The sequence below is a fragment of the Anas acuta genome, chromosome 3 (genome assembly GCF_963932015.1).
Source record: "Anas acuta chromosome 3, bAnaAcu1.1, whole genome shotgun sequence".
NCBI classification, from domain to species: domain Eukaryota; kingdom Metazoa; phylum Chordata; class Aves; order Anseriformes; family Anatidae; genus Anas; species Anas acuta.
This window is the reverse complement of record NC_088981.1, coordinates 15,265,694-15,279,298: the sequence shown is the minus strand read 5'-3', so window position 1 is coordinate 15,279,298 and position 13,605 is coordinate 15,265,694. Positions and strand designations below refer to the sequence as shown.

The 13,605-nt window shown below is 33.8% G+C and overlaps 1 protein-coding gene and 1 long non-coding RNA gene across 35 annotated transcripts in view; one reads left to right on the top strand and one right to left on the bottom strand.

The window, feature by feature from the left end:
• The window catches only part of NRXN1 (neurexin 1), a 703,785-nt gene that overhangs the window by 432,990 nt on the left and 257,190 nt on the right, over positions 1 to 13,605 (bottom strand). The gene's annotated exons all lie outside the window — the stretch shown is intronic.
• The window catches only part of LOC137853452 (uncharacterized), a 49,178-nt gene that overhangs the window by 18,070 nt on the left and 17,503 nt on the right, over positions 1 to 13,605 (top strand). The window contains exons 2-3 of the long non-coding RNA XR_011094514.1: positions 11,924 to 12,029; positions 13,413 to 13,574. This is a non-coding gene — a long non-coding RNA (uncharacterized lncRNA). The remainder of the gene's footprint in view (positions 1 to 11,923; positions 12,030 to 13,412; positions 13,575 to 13,605) is intronic.

The window sequence follows — 13,605 nt, the reverse complement described above, 5'->3', positions numbered from 1 at the left end:
AATATTCAGTACCATTTTGGAGCAGTGAAAAGTTTCTGATCAATTTGGTGAAATCTGTTGTGTTCATAAGAGTGAAGAGAAGCACAGAACAGAACAGCTAGCTCTACTAACAGAGTTAATAGAAAGAGAAGTATACTACTACCACCAGTAAATTAGTATATCTTGAAAACAAATTGTGTAGGGACCTCAGTATTGACAAATAACCATTCATACTGTCCAATTTTACTGCTCACTTTTGGAATTTGATGATGCATTATAATATGTTCTCACACGTCTTTCTATTGTTCTAATGCATTAGTGTAACACATCACCAAATAGATATTGCTAATACAACAAAAAACTAGATAACATGGAAGAGATGCCAGAGCATAGTCCGAACACTTTTGATCATAAAAGATGTATATTTTCCAATAAGACAAAGAGAATCTTGACTAAAGTAGTGGAGTAAATATATACAAATGTAAATACATATGAAAGTTGCTCTCAAAAAAGGTTTGCAGCCATATAATGTCCAATTTGATAATTTCTATTCCATGATTCTGAAGAAAAAAATTCAACATCTTCTTCCCATTTTCTGGCTGCTTTTGTCTGCTTATTGGCTGTCCTTGGAAATCCTATGTGTGTTTTTTTTAATTTGCCTAATCTCATACAGAGCAAAATATCTTTTTTCTTTTTTTTTTTTTTTCTTTCCCCCAAATAGAATGATTGGTGAAATATAGAAAAGGATTTATTTTTTTTTTTAATCAAACATTTTCTTGGAGCAGTTTTCCTCTATCTTCCATATTTCCATTTTAATCCTGATGTCACTGAGTACTGATGAATATTTATTTCAATCCCATCTACAGAGATATGAATATTTATGAACACAGCAGTGGTTGACCTGCAACTTGGTTTTTTTTGCACACTGGACACAAGATGAGAAAGGAGAAAGACTGGACTTTGGTGTTTTTTGTTTGTTTGTTTGTTTGTTTTGTTTTGGTTTTGTTGTTGTTGTTGTTGTTGTTTTTTTTCATCCATAAGAACTGCCTGAAGGTGAAGGAACATCTTGGTCCTTATGGTCTTTATTACATATATACATAATCAATGCAAATGTCTCTTCCAGCCTCCACAGCAGGAGATGAACATTAAAAGCTTATGGATGCTGAGGACATTCAGTATGAAATGGAGTTCTTGCTAGTATTTCAAAGAGTAAACATTCAGAAAATCTTACAGTTAGGAGAGGAATTAGTTCCTGAAAAAAAACAGAGCCCCCTTCTATTGCACAGCCTGTGTCTGTGCAAAGCATACACAAGCCCTCAAAGAACTGTTGTTAGCATTTGGGAGAGAAAACACTTTTTCTGAAGGTCAGCTCCCTGATATAAATATTTTCTTAAAACGCTTTGTGTTCATTTTCTTTGGATCATTATAAATTGTATGTTTTCAAGTCAATATTAGTATCAGGACTACTTAGGAATCTTAGAACATAGAAAGAAACATATATGGAATAAAGGATGAAATTCAGGTTCCAATAGAATCACTGGATCTGTAAGCTTCCAGTTTTTCCTTCCTGAATACTCCCCTTGCCGCAACACAAACATCCTACACCTTTCATACTCCCCTATTTCCACCTCTTCTTTTAAGCAGTCTATTTCACAAAACGTTTTAGTGAATAATGCATACAAAACACTGTTATGGGATATTGATTTACTAAATTTGTGATGAACTCATTAGTATTCACTGAGTAGGGAATGTGGGAAATGTTACAGAACTTCCTTCAACAAGCAAAAATCTGTAACACATCTCTAAATGATTCACCAAAATGACTTGCAGCAAATCTATTAAGTCCTCTAGTACACCTCTCCAAGAAAAGCAGGTTTCCCCACAGAATAGCTTCTGCTTCTTTATACAATCTGCTGTGAAGTATCAGTGAAGACTGAGATGGGGCTTTTACCAGTACCTTTGGGAGAGTGTTCCACTACATGATCTATTCTCACTGTCAATCATTTTTCCTAATGTTCAGCCAATCTAAATTTTCACTTTAGTAATCCCATTGCACTACTCCCCTTGTGCTTCTGTGCTTTAGTATTTACACTCTTCAAATATGTATAGTCATTATTAAGGAAAAAGAAGTCATTTTTTTCCTTCAGCATATCAGTTTTTCCGTGTTTGAATGCTGTCAGTCTCCCTTGGATTGCTGTATTTCTTTGCACATTCCAAATAACTGTCAGAGAAATTCGTATTTGTTGTTGCTGGAAAAAATATCCTATACAGAAAACACCTTCCTCTCCCGGCTCCCCCACATTTTCTCATGAACTTCCTTTCCCTCTCCCAAAACTCCCACCCTTAATCTGCTGTTACATTATCAAAAAGGCTTTAGAAAAAAAAAAAAAAAAAAGCGTTTTAGAGTTTCCAATAAAGGAAACAAATTACCAGTGAGATATTTTACTGAAGAAAAGAAACAGATAAACACACAAAACCAAACCCCATATATAATGATTTTGGATACCTTCTCCTAACCATAAACTACGTATTGAGAAAACACATTGCATACTGAGAATATCTTTGAGATCAGCTATGCTTTGGTCAGCTATAAGGGTCTTTCCATTCTTATTTCAAATGCTTTAGAACAGAAGCTTAAAAAGGAAAATAATTTGTCCATCTCCCCTTTCTTCATTGTTGCCTTTATCTTCATTAGAGACCCTAACTCAGAATACCAAATCCTTCACCTTTCACACTTCAACGATCATTACATCGATATTGTATTGACATACTTACTTCCAAATGCCAATTTAAATACTTTTATGATAAGCACTTATGTCTGCATTCAGTGCATTCTTATCTACCTCATCCAGGTTAACTTTTCTTTATATAAACTTCTGAATCACTTGGTAATCAATCTTCTAATAATTGATGAGGAGACTACACATTTGCATGTCTCCCCCATTCATCTCTGTCAAGTTTTGTTTCCTGTTTTAAGAGCTTATACCCACAGTCTGTTGAAGTCATACAAGTCTGTATGACTGATAATACTTGACCCTTGATATAACTTTGAGGTTGAGCTTCCCCATTAAAGCTGCTTTAAATAATAACCTTTCATTTAATGTCCCTTCAGGGTGACTATAGAAACCAAAGGTTTCTATATTTGTAATCTAAACTACCCTTAAAAACTGCAGAGGAGCACACTGCTCTTCATCATTCTAGCACAGTAAACTGATGTTACTTCTGCAGTGGATTTTAACATTAGTTTTTCACTATTCATTACACACTATAGTTATTTTGTAGTCATCTTGAAAAGTCATAGCTTTAAATTTGTCAATATGGATGTTGAGAGGACTATAGAACATGACGTATAAGGAGGGACTGAGGATACTTGATTTGTTTGAGTACTTACAGTAGGGATATTATTTATTCTCTGCCACTTGAAACATGCCAAATGTTAGTTTACTTTGTTCAGATTTCTTCACTGGAATTTTTTTCAGTGGTTTCTGTAAATATTTTTAAATGTAATGTTAACCTATTTTCTTGTTCAATTTCTACCTGTCTTATATAAATTATGTTACTCTCATTTATACTAATGCCTTTTAAAATGGTTATCTCATTAGGTTCATCTGAGCCTGCTAATAGAGTCCACATATACTTTCACAGAAAACTTGCATATTCTTTCTGGGTATTTTCTGTACTTACAGCAAAGGTGCTTCGTGGCTCTGAACGCTTTCAGGATATCTCCATATTCTCAGTTTTACTTTGACAGTGAACGTGTATGTTATGCTATCTGAATGTTTCCTATACTCTACTTGGTTACTTTAAATGCCACTTAACAGTCCACATAGGTTCTGAATTCTGGAACCAAATAATAAATACTCAAACAAGTAGTCACTGATTCAAGATACTTGTTTTTTCTTGTTCAATTGTTTTAGAGTATGGAGGAAAGTTATTAAGGGCAGAACAAAGCTAGAGACCTAAGTTTGCAACTACAGTTGAAATCAAATTGTTCTTTTCAATATTTAAAAGCTTCTATAAGGAACTTAATTAACAGAGTTCTTCTGAGACATCTGCCATTGCATTTTAGTGTTTCTAAATCTAAATAGTTCAGCCCTCCTTTTTCTTTTGAAAGAGTGTGAATGTGTTTATTTAGTGTGCTTAAAAGAGAAACTTAATTCAAAAGGCTTATTTTTTGATAATACTGAAGATGTTTTAAGAAAAAAATATTAAAATAGCTTTACATCCAGAGTAAAGTTGTCAACGTCCCTGAGAGTCTCAGAGTAAGCTTCCAACTCTTTTGCACACATTCACATTCTTAAGAGAAAACATTACAGCTTTCTGGTTCAAAATTAATTACCTTACCAAAAATTCCTATCCAGCAAAACAGCTGGCATAAACAGCATCCCTGGAGGTGTTCAAGGCCAGGCTGGATGGAGCCCTGGCCAACATGATCTAGTGGGTGTCATACCTGTCTATGGCAGGGAGGTTGAAGTAAAATGATCTTTAAGGTCCCTTCCAACCCGAGCCATTCTATGATTAAAAAAAACACCCTTATGATTCTGCTCTGTAAAACACATACGTTACTGATATATTTATTTTCTGTACATATAGCTCCTACAATCTTACCTGTATGCACATAAAGCAGTAACTAAAAATAGATTGAAGTTAAGAGACGAGTACTAGATTCCTGCTTCATGTACAAAATTTCTGTGTGTCATCAAGTTAACAAGTTGTCAAATATATACAGAGCTATAGTCATCACCTTTGTAACAGAGAGAGTAGTATCTTTAACCTTGTAGGACTGTTATGAAGATTTATAGACTACAGAATCAAATGTTCTGATTTTAGGAGAAAGTAGTATTACAATAAATGCATTTAGATCTCTTCATATTTATAATATGAATTAATACTTATTTGAACATCTTGAAAGATTTCAGAGTACTATAGAAACAATTAATAAATATGCCATTCAACATGAGTTTGACCATAGCCAGTCCAAAGTTGACATAATCTGATTCCTGAAAATGAGCAGCAGAAATACACAAGTAGTAAGAGGTTCTTTTTGCTTTAGTTTGAGCTTTTTTGATGTGTAAGTCTATAGATTTTCCACAGTAAAATCTTGATATAACACCTTCTGAGGTCAGTGGGAGTCAGTATCAATTACATGAACGGACTATGAATCAGATTTAATTAGATGGAGATTTGTGTGTTGATTGATCTAGGAAATGCAGGAAAAAATACTGAGATGTAACAGCTAAATTTTGAATGTGCATACTTAAAAGACAGTAGTTAAAATAGTATATCATACACTTAAATATTCTCCTTAATTTTATTAGTGTTTACCATGTCACTCTTCCATACACACATAGATGTATTCTGGATGGAAATTTGAACCCTGTAAGTTAAAAGGATCCTGAATAGTCTAGGAACCTCAAAAACAAAAACAAACCAAACCAAAACAAACAAACAAACAAAAAAGAAACAAAAACAAACCAACAAACAAAAAAACTTTGAGGGTGTACTGTCAGCTTAACAATATGTTTGGTAATACAATTTATTACCAAATTTATTACACATAATATTAATCTAAAACTAGAAAAAAATATGGAGAATTAAGAAGACTCAAAAGGTCAGAGAAAGTATAATGAATAATGTTAGCTGAATAAATTGTCATCTACAACAAGCACCTGAGTTCTTCCGCCTTCAATCCACTGCTTCACAAGGCCTATGGTTTCAGCCATCTGAGAATTTGATAGTATTTTGCAACCTGCAATGAGGTGCTGTATGTATCACCAGAAAATAAGCCACAGAAAATCAAGCATTACAGAGCTTCAGGTCATGGAACAAAGAAGCACTAGCACTAGAAGAACATCTAGCACTCTGCCAAGGCACACACAGGCTTCATAGAGTGCGTTGCAAACCAACCTAGCAGTTACATGTGGAACTTTTAAGAAAAAGAACAGCATTCAGATATGCAAAATCCCAATGCTTCATGACCATAACACTTCATGACCTAAACATAAGGATCTCCTTTACGTGCTACAGAAGAGACAATGTTCTACTAACTGAGATGCTCTTTGAGTGTGTTGTGATGAAGGCAGCTTTGATCCTGTACTGCTGAGATCAACAGAAGCTTTTCAATTTTTGAGTGGTACACAGGGTCAAGGCCAATAAAAAACAAGTAATGCATTACAGAAATAATGTAGGTATAACTGATTCTAATGTAAGGCAGAAGTATAATATAAGTCAAATTTTAACTACTATGGATAACAATGAATAATTCCTAGGCTCTTCCTAGGAATCCATAGAGGCTCTTCCTGTGCTCCCCAAAGCTAGAAGTCTACCAGCTGGCAATCCAATTTTCTTGCAAAGGATTCAGTCTTGCTAATACTTGTTATATTGGGTTTCAGTCTTGCTAATACTTCTCATACTTGTAAAACAAGTCAACCGGTGTAAACATGCAAACTTTCCAACTTTTTAAAAAATACAATAGGAGAAGCCTTCTCATTTGAAAACCTAAAGTCCTTCTACTCACACTTCCTGGAAATAAGTTCTTCGTGGTTCCTGTGGATGACTCAACATTGACACAATGAAGGTGAACAACTTTGAAAAGTACTTGATGATAACATATACCAGGCTGTACAAAGGTTTACATGCTGCAGACCAAATGGATAGGCTACTTCCTTGAGAAAAAGGATTTTTATTGCATGAGTACAAACCATACCCAGTAGTGTCCTTCGCATTAAGGGACCAAACAAACCAACACACACACACAAACCTGACCATGACACTTTCATTCCATAGTATTACGCTCTGAGGGAAAGCATTGGGAAAGGAACTAATATGGGACAAGCTACTTTCCCATTTGTAGCAAAATCTAAATTGATGTGTACTCACTTTTTTACTACATTAAATACATCTGTGGAATTACAAACACAATAATCATAAGAGAAATAAAAGTCCTATTGATACTGTTTTTTCATGTGTTGAAAAAACAATCACAAGCAATTACAACAGAAGTGTAGAGAGAGGAAATAAAAAAGCAATTAACAAACATAGTCGGAATAATTTCATTCCCAATAAACTGATACAGTGAAAAGCAAATGATTGATTTCGGGGAATATCTACCCAGTCTTGAGATTTCTCTCTTTTTCACGTATTTGCAATGATGAATATCAATATCTCTATCCATTGCAGCTACAAAGCACAAAGTTTCAAATACACATACAGTGTATACATATACAACACATAGTGTTTTATGACTAGAATCAGTATTTTTTCTAATATTACTTTTTGAATATAGCAGCTTGCAGACCTAGGACCAGCAAATAAATTGCATCAAAGCCTCAATTCCTACTCATAGAGTAGGAGATTCACTCCTTTAACACAGCAGCTACCACAATAAATCATACTGTATGGTATCAATACAAACTCTAAGATGTTTTATAGGGCTGTACATTCCAGACTTGCACATGAAGCATCTTATATTTAAAGAAAATTAGTTGTACCATTACACATGTTGTTAATAATCATAAATACTGAGTAGTACATCTTTCAGCAGTGTTTGTACAAAAAACACAGTGTTTGTATAGAACTAATCCTACCACCATGATCTAAAAATCAATAGTCATGTTAAAAGTCAGGTGGTCTGCTGTTCATATCAAATTGGTATCAGACTCAACTGTGTATTTGTATTATTCATTTCAATTATAATTATGTATACCCCATAATTTCTATGAATAGTAATATAACAAACATTTAAAATTATTATTATTTTTAAAGTAAAATTAAATTCAAGAATGTTAAATAAAACATTCAAAATAGCAGGGTCATGTTTATTTTTTTTTTTATATGTATGGAGCTGTTAAAAACAACCATTTTAAAGCTGACCAACACCTTCTACTCACATACTTATGCCCTTTTTTGATAAGCAGTGGCATTTTTGCCTTTTGCAATAAGCTTTATAAATTCATCAGGGAAAGGCCTAAAAATAAATTATTCCTTTGTCTTTGGTCCAAGACATGCCATGTCTAGCCAGTTACGAAATATTAATAACTTCAATTTTGGCAGACTACTAAACTAGACATGAAATAATAATTTATGATTGTCACATATAAATTTAAGGCCCTTCACAGATTCAATTTACAAGAGAAATAATGGTAAATTTGGCAGTTCTTTACCTCCAAAGTCTGCCTTCTCATCCTGAATAAAGCTTACGTGTCATAGGAAGAGTTTATTATGTGCCAAATACTAGATATTATGTTTGGCATACAAGATATTTAAGGGCTTTATCCCTTCTACTCACTTGTATATCAAATGTACATTAAATGGATATTGAACAGCACAGATATTTCTTATCTATAAAGATACTTGAGTGTATTCTAGGAAATATGAATGAGGTCTCCTGTGAGAATATAACATCGATTATAACCTGTATAAAATTTAACATCAGTAATGAATTGCCATTGTTCTTTGCATACATATCTAAGGAGGGCCATAAGTCGTCAGATGAAACTGTCACTAACAAAAAAACACCTGTTATGTGAAAGAACTGCCACACTTTATTCTCTCTTTTTTTTTTTTTTTTTTATCTCCTGCCAGCTGGGGAAATACTTTATACTACATATAACTTTCCACGGAGTTTAAAAACAACACTGACAGACACATCTCTTATGTTAACTTAAAAACAAGAGTGACTTTGTGAGAAACAGTAGTTTCACTACTGTAAATGTAATTTTAATTAGAATCACTATTATTTGCATTTTAGTATTATATTTCTATTCATCATTAGCTACAGATACAGAAATTATTCAAAGGTTGAGATTAGATTTTCAGTCCTACTTTGCAATATATTGAATGCTACTAATTTTTTTTTTTTTGGATATACCAAAACCGATGAAGCAGAATATAGAATAGAATACTGCCATGCCAATTAAGGTTTTTGTTTGTTTGTTTGTTTGTTTCCCTTTGATTTTTTGATTTTAATGTCATAAGATTCAAATGCTTCCCTTGGACATGCTCAATTTATATGGCTAATTATGCCAGTCAAGTAAACAGTGCTGGAAAAGCTGGATGCTCTGTATACCACAGCTTCATCTTAAAAGTTGCTTCATGCAGCCAGAGATTTCATTCTGTATTTACTACTAAATCACGTAAAATGCACAAAGGCAGGAATACCATCTCTGAACATTTGAAATTAAGCTATCCTGAAGAGATATGTCTATACATGAAACTCTTTAATCAGCAAATTCACAAAATGAATGCATCCATCTATAAAAACCCAGGTAGTTTTGTGCACTCATTTTACAGTTCAATTCTGTGCCTTCTTTCTAATGAATCTACTCTGTCCATTGTCTTGAATGCTGACAATAAACTGAAAACAAAATAGATTAAATCCTATGTCTCCAAATGTATGAAATCCTATATAAACCAATTAAATGCTATACTAGAAGGTTTTTCAGAGTTACTATCATCTGTAGAATATGAACTAAAACACTTGCATCATTTCTGGTGTTTTACAATGAGTAAGAATTCATTCAATGAGTAGATTTTACTGTCATCTCTAAAATTACTTTTAGAGAAAATATTGCACATAATAGAAAAAATATTTAAAAAGGATAAGTTTTTACTGCATGAATATATACAGCTCTTTGGCACAGTAGGGACATTTCAAATAGGCCTCCATGACTTTTTCTTCTTTAAACAAACAATTTTTTTTTCCTCTCTGATATTTCTTATAAATATCAGGAGTAGATGCATAGAGGGAAAAAAAATATTATAATTATTAAAAAAAATTATAATCTACTTTATTAAGAGACCTGGAATGCTATAGAAACAGTAATTCTCTCTTTAAAAAATAATAAATAATATATATATATTGAAATGACTCAGTTAAGGAATCCTGCTCTCACTAAGACAGAATGAGTTTCAATATAAACTTTAGTGAAAGTCAATGAGCACATGCCTATGCTCAATGTGTACTTTATGAAAATCTTGACATTTCATTTGAAATTACAGTTTCAGTTTTTCTTTTCTTCCTTTTCCATCAGGCTCAGTGTAATATCCAACTCATTGATAAAAAAGATAAAAAAAGTAAACAAAAAGATAAGACATGCTCCCATTGTGTTCTTAAGACTTCACATATAATACACAACATTGAAAAGAACTACTTTCCTTCACATATTTTTCTTTGTAAATGGACCTACAAAAGATGAATTTTAAGTTTCATACAGATAACTTCCAAAAAATCACTTTGATTAAAAGTAACTTTTATACTATACTCTCACTTTACACCAAATTCCTAATTCCTCTTTCCTAACTAATGTCACTTCCTTGCAAAATAACATCACATTCTTCCTTTTAAAATAATAATAATAATAATAATAATTAAAAAAAAAAAATCAAACTGTATGTATCTCAGTTTGGTCTGTTGTAAATTGAAAAAACATTTATTTGTTTTTTAAATGGTGTCTTTTGGCAATACCTCAAGAGAACTGTACTCCATGTATCTTTAGACCAAGTTTTCCTGTAAGAAATACAATCCTCTGTCAGACATATCACCCATGAGTACTTCGCTCCTGATTAAGCTGCATGACACATTAGACACATCTGTCAGGAATCAGACTTGAATCTGTCAGTAGAAAGACCTGAGGGTTCTGGTGGATGAAAAGCTCAACATGAGCCAGCAGTGTGTGCTTGCAGCCCTGAAGGTCAACGGCATCCTGGGCTGCATTAACAGAGCAGTGGCCAGCAGGTCAAGGGAGGTGATTGTCCCCCTCTGCTTTTCCCTTGTGAGGCCCCACTTGGAGTTCTGCATCCAGGTCTGGAGCCCCCAGCACAAGACAGATGTGGACCTGTTACTGTGGGTCCAAAGCAGGGCCACAAAGCTGATCTGTGAGGGCTGTGAGGGCTGGAGCACCTCTCCTATGAAGAAAGGCTGAGAGAGCTGGGGATGTTCAGCCTGGAGAAGAGAAGGCCCGGGGGCCTTCTCTGGGGAGACCTCATTGTGGCCTCTCAATACTTTAAAGGGGGCTTACTTAAAATAAAAATAAAAAAAAATGAAGAGCAACTTTTTGCTTAGGCAGATAATACTCAGACAAGGCTGGAGGGAGGTGATTCTATATTAAAAGAGTGAAGATTTAGATTAGATGTGAGGAGGGGTGTGATGACGCACTGGAACAGATTGCCCAGAGAAGCTTTGGATGCCCCATCCCTGGAGGTGTTCAGGGCCAGGTTGGATGGGGCTTTGAGCAACTCTGAGCAGGTTGGTATCTCTGATGATTGTTAAGGTCCCTTCCAACACAAGCCATTTTATAATTCTATGAATCACAGGTGCAGTGTTCCATACTACAAGTGACCATAAAGAATGAATGGAGGTATTACCTCTGGCATAATTTCAGTGGTATCTCAATGTCATCTTTGCTTTAAAATGTTTCAATTGTTAGAAGAAAAATGAGCAGATAACTATATACCTCTGCTGTTTTGTCCATTTGAAATTATTAATACAAGTAGTCAATATTGTTTAACACTCAGACTAAAATTCTGAATGAATTCCACAGGAATCCGTTATTGTTCCTGTGACATCTGCAAGAATGTAGCGTAATTTAATATTTTAAAATGGTTGCTTTCATCTTGGGAAGTCAGATGTACCCTCAGTTTTGCTTTGTATGTTTTTTTCAGTTTGCAACATATAACAGTGGAAGCCTGAAAGAAAACTTTCACTGCTTAAAAAAAATCCACTAAGACAAAACAAAATTTCCAAGCAAAGAAACAAACAAGCAAACAAACAAAACTCAAAGAGAAACAAAATCCTTCTTTACAGCCTGCAAACTTTCTTCAAGATTTATTCAATGGGCTCCCAAACAGGAAATCAGCATATGAACATCAGTGTTGTTATTTCAATCTATGGAACCTATCATTCACGAGTTTGTTTTTTTTTGTTTGTTTGTTTGTTTTTTCCTAGAGCACTCCTTCATCCTTTATCAGACAAGGAAAAAGATGCCAGAAACACATGGCCCATTTAGAAGAATGCCCCTGCTCTCTGTCAGTTCTGAAGGTTCTCTCAAAAGGTTCTCTCTCTCTATATCAATTCTATCTAATACTCTATTAAAAATACACAGAAATACAGATCAATACCGATATCATAGCTCATCCTCCTCTTTAGTTCAGGAATTTGTAGGTAAAAAGGAGAAGAACAAACAAACAAGCTTCAGAAGTTTATCTTCTGTTTGCTTATTTATGCAGGGTTATAACAGTTGCATAAACCAAAAATGCTTTCTCTTAACATGACTAAACACATGCTGTGGCTCTTTCAAACTTTAAATGAGACTTCACATTACCTACAGTGAACAAAGGAGAATTCAGAAACCATATTAGCAGAGACAATTACTAAAATGAATTTTGGAATGAATATAGAATATATAGTTTCAACATATAAAGCTAGAAAGATGCTAAGATACTATCTTTTTGTTCACCTTATATTTGGAAGTATTTCCAGAGAAATATGCAATGAGTGTTCCATTCTGGCTGTTGTCATCACCTCACTCCACAGCACTGAATAATTCTGAGAAGGTGACCCACTACATGTATTTACTATGTCCCTTTGCCTGTATTTAATTTAGGGCTCCATTTATTACTGTCTTTGTCATTCTTTGCTGGACCAGACCATCTTGAAGGTCTTTTCCAACCTTTATGATTCTATCATTCTATGATTAAGCAGATACCAATATTTTGCTTGTCATACTTGTTCTTCAATAGTAGAAGAGCATAAATAACAAGATAAATGTGGACATGCAGTACTGATATTACTGTTTCAGTTCAGCAGTGCAAGCAAAAATAATTTAAGAATAAAAGAAGTTACGTTCGTAAGTTCACGTACCATGACTGAAGGTGTTAAGATATGAGTAAGACATACTAAGACATACTAAGCCAAAGTGACCGTAGGCCACCTGGAAATACTTGTAAATTTGCTTAATATTGTTTGTGAAATATAAATTATGATTTTAAAAATATAGGGTCTTTAAAATGCAGTTACTTAGTGCTCAAAAATACCCCCCCCCCAAAAAAAAAAGTAAAAATATGCAGATCAGATCAATGACTGATCAAATCAGTTAGCATTTTTCCTCTCTAATACTAATAAATTTCAAAATGATTTACAACCACAACTAGATATTGTGAGCAAGAACAAAATATAGTAATTACTTACGTCAAATAAATATGTGGAGATCAATTTATTTTCATTCAGGTTATTTCTTGCTTTAAATCTTAATGTTGCATTGAAGTATGCGGAATGATTTATGAAATAGGGCCCTAATGTGAAAAGGCCTATTTATTTTTTTTGTTTCCTCTCTGTCATTTGTGAGGGTAATACCATAAAATCACAATACCAGTAATAATTTTAGCTATTAACAAGCTTTTCACATTTGAAGTACTATTTCTATTTTATTTTACAGATGGAGAAAACGTACAATTCTTATATACCCCCTAAACAAAAACAAACAAAAACAGACCAAAAAGAAAAACTCTCCCAGGGGGGATGTTAACAAGCCAGCCACCTAGATTCAGAACATTTTGCATGCAGCTATTTCCAGCTATCCAGAAGAGAAATACAACAGGTAGGTGATTATTAAAGCTTAAGAATTACAT